The 14,412-nt window shown below is 42.0% G+C and overlaps 1 pseudogene across 1 annotated transcript; it reads right to left on the bottom strand.

Annotated features, from left to right (window-relative positions):
* Window positions 1-9,293: 9,293 nt before the first annotated feature.
* Window positions 9,294-10,912, bottom strand: LOC309804238 (tyrosine-protein kinase RYK-like; annotated as a pseudogene). The gene has a single exon. The product of its transcript is annotated as a tyrosine-protein kinase RYK-like (transcript).
* Window positions 10,913-14,412: the final 3,500 nt, after the last annotated feature.

The raw sequence follows: 14,412 nt of genomic DNA, 5'->3' as shown, positions 1-14,412 counted from the left end.
TGTCAAATATAAAGGAAGAATGACAAGAATATTCAGTTGACTTTATCTTTACTTCTCTTTAATCCAAATTAATTTTTAAATTTATTTATTTATTTATTTTTGGCTGTGCTGGGGCTTCGTTGCTGCACGCAGGCTTTCTCTAGTTGTAGCGAGCAGGGGCTACTCTTCGTTGCATTGCACGGGCTTCTCATTGCAGTGGTTTTTGTTGTGGAGCACGGGCTCTAGGCGTGCGGGCTTTAGGCGCGCAGGCGTCAGTAGTTGCGGCACGCAGGCTCTAGAGCACAGGCTCAGTAGTTGTGGCGCACAGGCTTAGTTGCTCCGTGCCATGTGGGATCTTCCTGGACCAGGGCTCGAACCCATGTCCCCTGCATTGGCAGGCAGATTCTTAACCACTGTGCCACCAGGGAAGTCCCACAAATTAATTTTTGTAAGTAGATGCAAGTACTTGCCTATCTCATTATATCTTTCTGATATAATCATGCTTAGGTATTTATTTAAATTTTGAAATGAATATTGCTTTATTATGAATTACTTCCTTTTTATTTCACCATTATATAAAAAATGTTAATTTTAATTATGTGTAGGTTGGTTACCTGTGAATTTCATTTCAGCAGAATAAAGATTATTGGCCCTGATCCAGTTGTGAACAGTTGCTCTGTCTAGACTATAAACTCCATGAGATCAAGGACCTCTTGTTTCCCACTGTACCCCAGTTCCAAAAACAGTATCTGATACATAGTAAACACTCAATAAAAAAATTAATATATAACTTTGTTTTAATGTAAAAATGTTTTAACTTACTCAAGTAAAATTGAAGCAGGAGGGAGATTCTACAGTTTATCCTCTGGCTTTCCATGCCTGAGCATACCACAATCTTCCTTCCAAATCCATAGGCACCCCAGTTGAATAAGCACAAAAAAATGCTAGTTTATTTTTTTGTTTGATAGATTAACTATAAAGAATATAATTGTGCATTATTTCATTTTTCTACATTTATTTTCTATGTATTCTATGGTATTATATAAATACATCGTAAGTTGACTCAGTTCCTTTTTGGAAAGAGTTACCCACTGCTTCTAAGAAATAAATTACAGTCCTTACAGTTGTAAAGCTGCTTGCAAAGCTTTGTCACATTATCTCATTTGATCCTCAGAACCATATGGATATGCAAATATGGATAATCCCATCCTACCGTTGAGGAAGCTAAACTTCAGAGACTAAGTGACGTGCTTAACTAGAGAGGTTTAGTGTCCCACAGCCAGTAATTGACAGAACTTGGAACTGAACCTATACCTTCTGCTGCCAAAGCCTGTGGGGTTTGGTTTGCTTTGGTTTGATTGCTTGGTTGGTTGATTTTTACTAATGCCTTCACAAATCAAAAAGGATAATTTGCAAATGTAAAGTAGAATTTCACATTTATATTTATGCAAAGACACATTTCAGGAGCGGGGGAGAAGGATAGAAACCTTTCATAAGTTGATCCAAATGATCATTCCTAGGAATGAGTTTCATAAAAACCTGAGTAAAAAACTTGAGTTTCACAAAATGCTTGAGTTCTCTTCAACCCACTGATTATAGTTTGGCTTGTTACTATATTTGTATTCATTGGGATTGATTGCATATGAAATACGTATTTACTCAGATTACTACCCCCCAAGAAAGTTGAACTCTCAGTTATGTCTCAATTAAATAATTAAAATTTATTTATAGGGCTTCCCTGGTGGCACAGTGGTTGAGAGTCCGCCTGCTGATGCAGGGGACACGGGGTCGTGCCCCGGTCCGGGAAGATCCCACATGCCGTGGAGTGGCTGGGCCCGTGAGTCATGGCCACTGAGCCTGCACGTCCGGAGCCTATGCTCCACAACGGGAGAGGCCACAACAGTGAAAGGCCCGCGTACCGCCAAAAAAAAAAAAAAAAAATTATTTCCACATTCACAGTGGAAGAAATTTTAATAAATTGCTGTTCATACTCTTCTTGGCATATATAAGTGTAAGGCCATCAAGATCCTGTAGAAGCTTTTCCTCAGCCTCAGAACATCTTTTTTCTTTTTTTACAACTTTATTGGAGTATAATTGCTTCACAATGGTGTATTAGTTTCTGCTTTATAACAAAGTGAATCAGTTATACATATACATCTGTTCCCATATCCCTTCCCTCTTGCGTCTCCCTCCCTAGAACATCTTTATAAAGTGAGTATTAGCACATTGAGAATGGGCAGTTTCACCATCACCACCTGACTTGTCACTGATATTAGGAAATTCCAAGTTATGGTGCAAGAAAGCAACATAGGCCTCAAGTATATTGTGGGGTTGGAAGCTGTGTTTCTCAATCATGCCCAGTAGGGAACAGTTGGGAGTGGTGCCCTCACTCCCCAGGGGATTCCTGACTGCTACATGCAGTTCTGCTGCTGCCTGAAAGGTCTCCCAGCCAGTTGGATGGGTCATTTTGAAAGAACTCCTCTGCTGAAACCCAAGTCACTCAGTTCCTACATTCAACTTGAGCCTTTCAGATTGTACTACAACTACATTCAGTTGTGTTTGTTGGCATTTAAGCCATCAAGACTGTCTATTTGCCAAGGTTCTTAAAAGTTGTAGTATCTGTGACTTGATTTCCATGGCTATTGGTCTGTACTGTCACTGTTCTATTAGGAAATGTTCCCCCAGAAGTTGTATTAACCTATTCACTAATAGGGACATCATATTCTTTGGGGTATGGGTGAAGAAGAAATGATAAAAATACATGGAAAACATAAAACCATACTATTTCATTGAAACTGTTGAATAATATTTTTATTTCAGTATTTAAAAAGTAAATGTCCCAAAGAAATAGAGAATTTATATTCGTTCATTAATTTATTCAACAAGTATGTATGAGTACCGACTATGTGCCAGGCACTGTTCCAATCACTGAAATACTGAAGTAAATAAAACAAAGTTCTCATTTCCAGAAGCTGACATCCTAGTGGGGAAAGGGATGACAAGCTAACTATAATACATAAAAATATATATAATATATCAGGTGGTAATTGGGTGCTGGGAAGAAAAGTAGAAGAAGAAAGAAAGGAGGGTGGAGGGAGTGGATGCTATTTTGGCTCAGGTGGTCAGGAAAGTTCTCTCTGATGAAGTGACATTGGGTAGACAATCTGAGTGGAATAGAGGGGTAGCTGTCTAAGGGAGGACCTTCCAAGCCAGTGGAGCAACAGCCCATGTGAAAGCCTGAAGTGGACACATATTTGCCACGTCCAGGGAATACGGGAAGGGGGCCAGTGTTACTGGAATGGGGTGCATGAAAGGGAGAGAGGAAGAGATGGGGCTGAATACAAAGTGGAAAGGGGCTTCTGAGGCCACATTATGAGCCACAGGATTTGGATTTTACTCTGAATTTGTTGCAAATGTATTAAAAAGTTTTGAGTGTGTCAAGATCTTAAATAGGGTTTTTTAAGCAGCACTCTTGCCATTGTGTGGATAATGGACTGGAATGGGTGTAGGTATGGAGTGGAAGCAGGAAAACCAGTTAGGGATACTGTTGCAATACACTTGCAGGAAAAATAAATAAATTTGGTTGATACAGTGCTTGGCACATAGTGACATTCCACAAATATTTGTTGAATGAATAAATGAATGAGCAAGTGAAACTAAGCTTCAAAAAGTTATCTAAGGACTTCCGTGGTGGTGCAGTGGATAAGACTCCATGCTCCCACTGCAGGGGGTCCGGGTTCAATCCCTGGTCCAGGAACTAGCTCCCACATGCATGCTTCAGCTAAGAGTTCACATGTCACAACTAGGGAGCCCTCGTGCTACAACTAAGGAGCCCACTTGCCGCAACTAAGACCCAGATCAACCAAAAAAAAAAAAAAAAGTTATTCATCTCCTAAAGATCGATTCAATTCATTTTATCTATATGTATTTCTTATATGTACTTACGTAGGTATGTACTCTACGATATAATAGCTAACTTTTATATTTTCAATTTAACCTATACAATCTGCTGCTGAACCTACTATTCTGGTAGGTCTTATTGTTAAAGGATTATCCATTCTTTTTTTTTTTTTTTTTTTTTTGTGGGCCTCTCACTTTTTGGCCTCTCCTGTTGTGGAGCACAGGCTCAGCGGCCATGGCTCACGGGCCTAGCTGCTCCATGGCATGTGGGATCTTCCTGGACTGGGGCACGAACCCGTGTCCCCTGCATTGGCAGGCAGACTCTCAACAACTGCGCCACCAGGGAAGCCCAGGATTATCCATTCTTGTTTCTCCCTTTTGAGTCTGGGAAGATATTGGGCTGGCCAAAAAGTTTGTTCGGGTTTTTTCCATAAGATGGTACAGAAAACCCGAACGAACTTTTTGGCCAACCCAATACAATCCATACCCCATGCCTTGTGTTATAATCGTGCACATGCAAACACACACATGCACACACACACACAGGCTTCCTGCCACCTCACAATCACACCATTATAGTTTGAAGTTAGCATAAGAAAATCTTTAGCAAGGACCTAACTGAATGGTTTCTCATATTTGTACACAAGTTCAGTTTCTGGCATATCATAGCCATGCCTCTGTGTTGCTATGGCTAAGTATAATTCTCTTCATCTAAGAAAGTGATATGATAGAAAAAAAATATTTTTTAAACAAACATTTGTCTGGCCAAGGAACATAGGATTCGAGCAGGAAGATCCTAGAGACAAGAATCACCAAGGTGGCTTGTTTAAAATCCTAGGTACCCAGATTCCACGGGTGATTTATGGTTTTGACTCCTTACCATCAACTCCAAAGACCCATGTACATATTTCTAATTTTGATGAGGCAAAACTTTTAAACTCCCACCTTGGAGGCTGGTATGCAAGAGAATGTCATCCAGCTTGTACATGAGCCTAGCCAACCCCTAGGATCTCATGTCCAATGTGACTTTGATATTCTCTACTGTTTGTGTTTATGTACCTTATGGGGACAATATTATGCTATAGTTGTATTTTATAATTACCCAAGTCAATGGACTTATTCCTCATAAATGCTAAAAGCCAAAAGAAGTTGGAATTTGGATATGCAGCCTTTGACCGACAGTGAAACATCCAAATAGAGGTGACCCATGGTTGAAAATATTAGATGAAGAGGGCAGGGTAGCGTTGGGGAAGATGAAGACCTACAGATAAATGAGGACTTTGAGGAAGGAAGAATAGAGAGAGAAGAACAGAGGCCTTCACGGTCCCATTTCAGCCCTTTAGCTCACTACCCTGACTGACAAGTTTCTCTGGCTCTCAAACCTGCTGCTTCAATAGAAAACTTCTGTTGGTTCTTATGAGATAAATTTAAATTTGCCTTGCCCCATGACAGTCTAAAAAATTATATGTCTCATTTATCTTCATAAAGACCAAACATTTTAACAGAGCAGCCATTTGTTGTACAACAAATTATTTTTGAACTATCCTCCTGTTGTCACCAAACATCTTTAAAGTCACCTTAAAATTAATGTTATCTTTTTGATAGACTTTCACAATATCCACTTTGTTGCGGGGTTTAGAATATTTCTTAGATGTGTAGTTCTTGTTTCCATACAAAGAAATGTGTGTAAAGTTAAATAGAATAAGATAGTAGCGAGAATTAACTGTTTGTTCTAGCTCTTAAAAAAACAAACAAACAAAAAAACCGGCTGTTTCACCTCTGAGTCTAGGCTTGTCTGCCCGCTCCGGGCACTTCATCTTCTGTGATTCCTCAGCCTGTCCTGGGCCAGGGATAGCTCAGTTAGGGGATTACCCCACTCTCTTGGTTCCCTCCCTAGAGGCTTCAACTCTGGGCATTCATCAAAGACTTTCTCCTCTATTTCACTGTCAAAGGCTCAAGATTCAAGTTTTCACCTCAGCAGAATTACAAATCATTACATGTTATTGAACTTTTGGGTAGCGAACCAATAGTTAAATGATATACTCTAGTCTAGTATCAGTACATCAGCTGTCTGACTCATAGCCCCTAAGCTCAGTTTTAAGAAAAATCTAAAGGTAGGATAAAATTATCTGCACTTTTAAAAGATTCATCACAAATGGTCCCTGAAATAGCAAATATACTTAGGATAGCCCCCAAAGAATTCAATTTACACAAAAAAAAAAAGTGGAGGAGGAGAAGAATGTGCAGAACTTTTAGAAGACACTGCTGCCCGGTCTCACAGCCAGAGGCTTATAAGTAGTAAGGTGCCCAGGGCAGAGGTAAGATACTTAACAGGGAATCTCCTACTCCTGGCAGCAGCAGAGGACCCTGGGAGCCAAGGCCCATGGACCACAAACAAACACAAGAGCCCAGAGAGTCAGAAGTGGGACAGTGGGTGGCAGCACCGAGCCAGAGCAGGATGAAAATGAGATTGTGAGGTAAAAGCAGTTGGGGAACAAGGAAGGTCTGTGAGCTGGGGCAGGGTGTCTGTTCTGTGTTGGGCTATCTTGAAGGGCTAACAAAGGCAACAGTGGTTATTGTGTTCGCCTACGACACTGCCACTCTTATTTTCTTTCAGAGGCAAGTAATTGAAACTGGCTTGGATATAAAAAACAAAGTTATTTTAAGCATTTTGTCCTTACTGATGATTACTTTATATTTTTCTTTGTTTATTCCTGACACAGATCTTTTTCTTTTCTTTCTTTCAACTTTTTATTGGGTTATAACATATGGAGAAAAGCACTCATTATCTGTATAGGGTTTGAGAAATTTTCACTAACTGAACACATCCTTGTAACCAGCACCCCAATCAAGAAACAAAACATGACCAGGACCTGAGCAGACCTCCAGTCTCTACCTGCCTAAAGATAACGGTATGGATCTTCTACTAGGTAAGAAAAAAAGAAACAAGAAAGAGTTTACCCCAGATTAAAGAGGGAACAAGAGCCAACTCACAAATTACCAGGAATTTAGTCACTCTACGTTGTAACCCAAAAGCCAACTATAAAAAGTGGAGGGGGGAGGTGACAAAAGGATTTGATTTAGTGGACAAAACACAGCATTCGGTTTCAAGCTTGATATACCGTTTGTGGATTTTTGTGGGTTTTCCCTTTTCATTTAAAATAAAAGAGAGGGGCTTCCCTGGTGACGCAGTGGTTAAGAATCCGCCTGCCAATGCAGGGGACACGGGTTCGAGCCCTGGTCCGGGAAGATCCCACATGCCGTGGAGCAACTAAGCCTGTGTGCCACAACTACTGAGCCTGCACTCTAGAGCCCACGAGCCACAACTACTGAGCCCACATGCCACAACTACTGACGCCCACGCACCTAGGACCCATGCTCTGCAACAAGAGAAGCCACTGCAATGAGAAGCCCACGCACTGCAACGAAGAGTAGCCCCTGCTCACCGCAACTAGAGAAAGCCCACGAGCAGCAACAAAGACCCAACGCAGCCAAAAATATTAATTAATTAATTTTTTAAAAAAGAATCTATGAAAATCCTCAGGTAACGTCGTATCTGATGACAGACTGAATACTTTCTCCCTAAGATCAGCAACGAAACAAGGATATCTGCTCTCATCATTTCTATTCAACACTGTACTGGCTAGCTAGTACAATGAGGCAAGAAAAAGAAAGAAAAAGCATCCAAATCGGAAAGAATAAGTAAAACCGTCGTTATTTGCAGACAGCATGATAGCCTGTGTAGAAAATCCTTTGAGGTCTACAAAACAGCTGCTAGAACTAAGAAGGTTTTGCAACACTGTGGCAAGGACAGACACTACGGCTGGGTAGGAGCTGGATGGCTGTGGGGAAGGGTTTTCTATCTTTATTTTCTAAAGCCCCTAGGAGCTTTTTTTCCTTCTGAGCTTGCATCCTATCACAACCTGGGGGCCTTCCCTGACTGATATTGAGAGTGAAGACTTATTCCTTACTTAATCGTATTTCTCCAAGGAGAAACTTCTTGAGAGCTATGGCTCTCAAACTTGCGTGCACACTGGAATCACTTGGGGAGCTTCGAAAACACCTGCTGCCCGGGTTCCACCTCCATGGATTGTGATTTAATTATACTGAGGTATGGCCTGGATGTAGGATCCCCAATTCTGATGTACAATGTACCTCGAGAACCCCTGCCCTACAGGAATATTTCTGGCCTGGTAACCTCTCTGAACAGTGAGTTTAGGAGGTGAAACTGGGCAAGCATGGCTCAGGCTCTATTGGATTTTCTGTGGGATCTGCCTGCCTTTAAAGTTTACTGATTCTGTTCTGCTACTCTGAGCCATAAATTGTACGGCAAGGGGCAGAGGGAACAGGAGGTGGGAGAAGACTATGGCTGTCCAGGAGTGACTGACTATGACAAGGTAGATCTAGCTAGTTCAGATATAAGGAAGTCCACTTAGTCATCAGACTTAAAGCCATCTATTCCTAAAACCTTACCTCCCCAACTTTTATTTGGAAAAATTCAAAGCATATATACTCGCCACATACATTCAGTACATTCATCAGTTGTTAACACTGTGTTCCATTTGTCATCTTTCTCTCTCTTTTTTTTTTCCTTTTTTCTTTTTTGTCTGAACCTATGTAGTTCAGTAGGTATCTCTTAAGAACAAAGGGATTTTTCTACTTAATCATGATACAATTTTTACCCTCAGGAAGTGTAACATTGATACATTATTATCTATTATACATTCCATATTTATATTACCCACGTTTACCTCAAAAGTTCCTTTATACCTGTTTTAAAGGCCATACACTGCATTTAATGGTCTTGTCTCTTTACTATCCATAATCTATAGAATAATCTCCCTCCTTTTCAGAAGACACTGACAAGTTTGAAAAGGTCAGAATATCTGTGTCATAAAATACACCATAATGATGCTTCCTTATGATTAATTCATGTTAAATATTTAGCACGAGTACCAGGTTTGTGATGTCGTATGCTTCCAACTGCATCACATCAGTAAGAACACAATGTCAGTTTGTTCCAGTATCTCCAATGCTGGATTTAATCACTTTGGTTAATGTGGTGCCCACCAGATCTCTTCATTTTAAAGGTATCTTTTCCCTTTATACTTAGTAAGTAACCTGTTGGGTGATACTGTGAGCCCATACGAATATCCTGTTCCCCAACAAACTTATACCCATGGTTTTAGCATCCATGCATAATCAGTTATTACTGATTGCAAATAGTGATTTGCAATAGTGGTGTTTGCAAATAGTGATTTTCTAATTCTATCATTCCTTCTACATTTTTTTTAAAAAACTGTTTATTTATTTTGTAAGAATGTACCTCTAGTCCAAAGTTAACTATGTTTAAAAAAATTTTTGGCCAAAAAAGTTACAAAAACATTTTCAGTTCAACCTAACGAAAGTGATATCTAGAAAATATTTGACATCATTAAGTCTGCCTTAGATAGTTCCGATTCTAAAGCATTCCTAAAGCACGGTGTTCTGGAAGACAAATGTGCTTCCGCGGTGCTGCGTGGCGTATGCGGCATGCGTGACTGGCTGCAAGTGAGCCCTGGCAGGCTCCTTCCTCCTGACGCTGGGGGACTGTGCGAGGAGTCAGACGTAGGCCCCCAGGGCTGCATGGAACTCTGTGAGACACTGGACCAGCTGCTGGAACTTGGGCCTCTCCTCCGGATCTAAGCCCCAGCCACAAGCCATCATAGCAAATAGTTCATCAGGACAGTTGATCAGCTGGGCTATTCGGTAACCATCTTTCAGGTACGCGGCCACCTCAAACGGGTCGATGTCCACGTAGGGCGTTTGGCCCAGGGTCATGAGCTCCCACAGCATCACTCCAAAGGCCCACACATCACTAGCACTGGAGAACTCATTATTAACCAGACTTTCAAGAGCCATCCACCGAACTGGCCTGTTTTCGTTGTCCCCCAGACAATGATAGTCCATAGGGAACAAGTCTCTGGAGAGGGCACTGTCTGTGATCTTAACTTGAAGTGTGTCATCAGTGACACAGTTCCTAGCAGCCAGGTCTTTGTGGATGACTTCCCTTCTGGCCAGATAGCTCATTCCACAGGCAATCTGAATAGCCATGTGGACCAGGTCTTGTTGAGAAGTTGCCTGTGGATTATTGGCCTCTACTAATTTGCACTGCCATAAAAACAATTTAAGATTCCCCCAATTCATGAAAGGCAATATCACCATGAGCTTTTCTCCTTCTATACAGACATGGGTAATAGGAAGAAGATTTCTGTGATGAAGACCTCGTAGCTTACAACTTTCAGTGAGCATCATTGTCACCTGAATTTCAGAAGCTTGATCTTCAACTGTTTTTACAAATGCTTGTTTTTCCTTATTTGGATCTTTTTCATCTCCTAAAATCCCATGGAAAACACGCCCAAAAGTACCTTCTTGGAGTACATCTTTTAGAGTTATCCTCTCCCTGGATATTGCGATATCCTTCACCTTAGCTCTGGCCTCCAAAAGAGTGACACTTCTCAGGTCATTCTTCTCTATCTGCAAGGTGGGATAACCCGAGGAGCTGGTGATAGGAGTTGCATTGTTGGGTGTGTCGGCTCTCAGATAGAGTCGTCTGGTTAGATGGCTGAGACAGCCCTTGGGAACTACTGCTGGCACTGAGGCTGTCATCCAGTTCAATCCTTTTCATACTATGAAGGTGCTAAACAGCTAATATTATTGCTACAAGAAATATTACTGCACAGCAAACCCCTACGCTGATATAAACACACGCGTAGAAGTGGTTGGAGCTGAATGTACAGGATCATAAATAGTTCTGCTAGTGTTTTTGTCCAAGGCTGACGTTTTTACTTTTTCAAGTTTTTTGTAGCACATTTTCCTTCGTTTAAAATTTAAGACTGTAAAGTTTTTTGAAGAATTTACTGTCGAATTGAGCTGCATTAGTAATCATAACCTCAGAATCTACTTTGCCAGTACAGGAAAGCTCGACCCGAAGCACTGATAAAGTGCGTGGAACTTCCCGCTGAGCAGAAATGTCGACCTGGGGCATGACCATAGCCAACTTGGAATCCCAGCTTATAGTCAACCTTGGACTTTGCATGCCAAGTGAAGTGCAGGAAATTTCTCTCGCTGGGTACTAACAGGTTAAAGGATAGGGCGTGGTGACTAATAAGATCATTTCTCACGTAATAAAGTTCTGCAACAAGACCGATGAGCCGGCGCACCTCGTCCTCGCTCAGGTAGAGGCTCACGCTGGGCCCCGCGAACGCGGGAGGCAGCGCCGGCGGCCTCGGGGCAGGGGCGGCGGCGGCGGGGCCCTCAGGCCGCGGGTCCACGGGAGGCGGCCCCGGCCGCCCAGTCCTGCGCATGGCCACCGCCGCCGCCGCCGAGGAGAAGCGTGGGCCGCCCCGCCCTGCCCCGCGCCCCGAGCCGGGGGCGGCAGCCCAGCTCATCGCGCCGCCGGCCCGTGGCAGCCTGCCGCCGCTTCGGACCGCGGGAGCACGCCGCCGCCGCCTCCTCCTCGGCCGCATCTTCCGCTGCGGGAGGCGGGCCTCCTTCTACATTTTAAACTGGAGTTCTTTTATAAAAAATAGCTTTCCTCCCTTCCCCTCACATTTTGAGTATGATTATGGACTCAGGGATTCCTTGTTTATTTATCAAATTATGATCCATTTCTGTCACTTGTCTTTTTGAAACCACCTCTTGTGTTGTTTCCATATATCCCCATTAGTTTTTAAATAGGGTCTTTATTTCTGCTACAAGATATTTTAAGCTCATATAATATATTTCCTTCTCCAGACCTGGAAGCAGCCATTTCTCCAAGAAGTTCCCATTCCTTTTAACTGGAAATGCTATTTATGCCATTTCTCTTTGATACAAAGTTTTGTTTTGTTTTATCTTTATCTGTCTGACTCCTACATCTATCTCCAAGTTTGTTCCAAACTCGGGCAGGTGAAAAATAAGGTGTTATGTATTAAACCCTTTACCCTTCAATACCTGACCCAGTGTAATATAGAATAGGCTCACAACTTATCTTTACAGTTCTATATTGATTCAACAAATATTTTTTGAATGCTTACACTGTGCTAAGCACCCGGGATAAAATTTGAAGCAAGACACACACAGTCATGGCCTTCCTGTGCTTACAGTCTAGTGGAGAAGGCAAATATGAATCAAATGATCATATAAATATTTAACTACAAACACTGTAAGTCTCTAAAAATAGGCACACTGAGTTCTAGGCATACATCAAGGAGTCTGGCATATTCTGGGTTGGGAAGGGTTCCTTTAAAATAGGAACTTAGAGGGACTTCCCTGGTGCTCCAGTGGTTAAGACTCTGCACTTCCACTGCAGAGGACCCAGGTTCGATCCCTGGTCGGGGAACTAAGATCCTGCATGCTGCGTGGCATGGCCGATAAATAAATAAATAAATAGGAACTGAGATCTAGGATCTGAAAAGTGGATAGGAGTTACTCAATTCAAGGGAAAAAGGCATGTGTGTGTGTGTGTGTGTGTGTGTGTGTGTGTTGGGGGTAGTAGTGCTGGTGGCAGAGGGTATGGGAGTAGTGAGTCTAGCAGGTTCTGAGGTAAAGAGAGGAAATTGGAATATCTGAGAAACAAAAAAAATGCTGAGGTCTTTATTGTCATAAGCTAGGGTAAGGGACTATGGGGTAGCTGGCAGGCTGGGCAGATGCTCACTCCATAGGACCCTGAGGGCACAGAAGTGAGATTGGAGTTGATAATGGTGAGAGTTTAGGAACACATAGGTACACAAAGCCAATAAACAAACATGCTCCAAAAGCCTTCAAAGGCAGGGTGGAGGTCTCTGGAGGAAGAGAAAGAGATGGATAAGAGCTGGAATTTTGCTTGGATCTTTTGCAGAGAGGAGGAAGGGATAGGTGAGAGGTTAAGGGAGGGAAGAGTCTGAGCACAGGGCTGACCTTCACCCTTCCCTTACTCCGAAGGATCTGCCCTTTTGCTCTCCTAAGATGTGGCACCACTGAAAACCTGGTCTGTCTCAGCCCTGGAGAGGTGGAAAATTTTAGCAGTGATAGCTGGGAGGAAGGGAGTCCAGAGAATAATCTGAATGATTCCTTAAAGCCACATACAATCTGTGAGGCATGTGGGAGTGCTCTAAAAAAATTTTTTTTTTAAGTTTTCCAACTCCTTTTACAATGCTAGCAGAACTGACACCAAATCTGATTGACATAGTAAATGCAAAGAGAAAGGAGTAACATAAAAGTTACCATCTTAACCATTTTCAAGTGTACAGTTCAAGTAGTGTTAAGTACATTCACGTTGTTGTGGAACCAATCTCCAGAGCTATTTTCACCTTGTGAAACTGAAACTCTGTACCCATTTATCCATCGATGGACACTTGAGTGGCTCCCACCTTTTGGCTAATGTAAAGAATGCTATGAACATGGGTGTACAAATACCTCTTTGAGTCCCTGCTTTCAGTTCTTTTGTATATATACCCAAAGGTGGAATTGCTGGATTACATGGTAATTCTATTTTTAATTTTTTGAGGAACTATTATACCAAACTTCTCTCCATTGAAACTGCAAAAGCATTTCAATTTCTCCAATTTACCGATCTTTATTGGTTCCTGTTTGGGTTTTTTTTCTACATACTGGCCATCCTACTGAGTGTGTGTTTATTTTTAAAGTATACATGTTTATTGTGGAAATTAGAGATACAGAAAAATATAAATGAAAGAAAAAAGTAAAAACAAAACTGTTTTTAAATGTTCCATTTTAAAACGAGAAAGCATAAGTTTGCTATGTAAACATAAAAAGAGCCTTTGTTTAAAGAAATGCAAAGAGATTAATTAATAGAAGAGTGAGCAAAGGACAGGCATGGGAAGGTTGCCAGGGACGAAACAGAAGTAGCCAATATTATGTAAAACGGTTGGTATCTGGTACTGGGGAGACAAGGGTAGGAGCCTGCCTAGTTCACTGGCTACTTCCACCTGGTGAGGACACCGTTGAAGGGGCCTCCTGCAGCTACTACAGCTGGAGGGGTGTCAAAAACACTCTGCTCTGCTCTGCCCTGCACCGACTATAACCCCAACCGGTTTATCCACTGGATACAAAAAAACGGAGGCTAGACAACCAGAGGAAACATTTCCTTCCCTAACACCAAAACAAATGATATATTTGGAATGCTCCACAGAAAATACAGAAGAGAATCGAGCCGTTAAAAAAGCTCTAAAAACACAAATGAGGTGGTCAAACTACACATTTTGTTTTAGAGATAAGAATGCTGGGAAAGAATTTTGGAAAAGCAAGGATATTAAAGCACTTTGTCCAGACTGCAAGGCCAGACAATAGTTTACCCTGCGCTCATTCAGTTATTATGCCGATAGCAAAGTAGCTCACCTGGGGAACTCTGAAGGCGCAGCAGCTCCCACTGGAATCTGAAGTTATGTAGTGGTTTTAAAACAGGCCCCAAAATGCTTGGAAACACCTCCTGTCAAGAGGCGGCCGCTCTGTCTCCGGAATGAATCCAGTGGGCTTATGACTGTTTCAGCTAATAGAGTATGACAGAAATGA

Source organism: Mesoplodon mirus (genome assembly GCF_964341445.2).
Source record: "Mesoplodon mirus genome assembly, chromosome: 5".
Lineage (NCBI taxonomy): Eukaryota > Metazoa > Chordata > Mammalia > Artiodactyla > Ziphiidae > Mesoplodon > Mesoplodon mirus.
The sequence above is the reverse complement of the archived record's forward strand: the minus strand, read 5'-3'. Positions and strand labels throughout refer to the sequence as shown.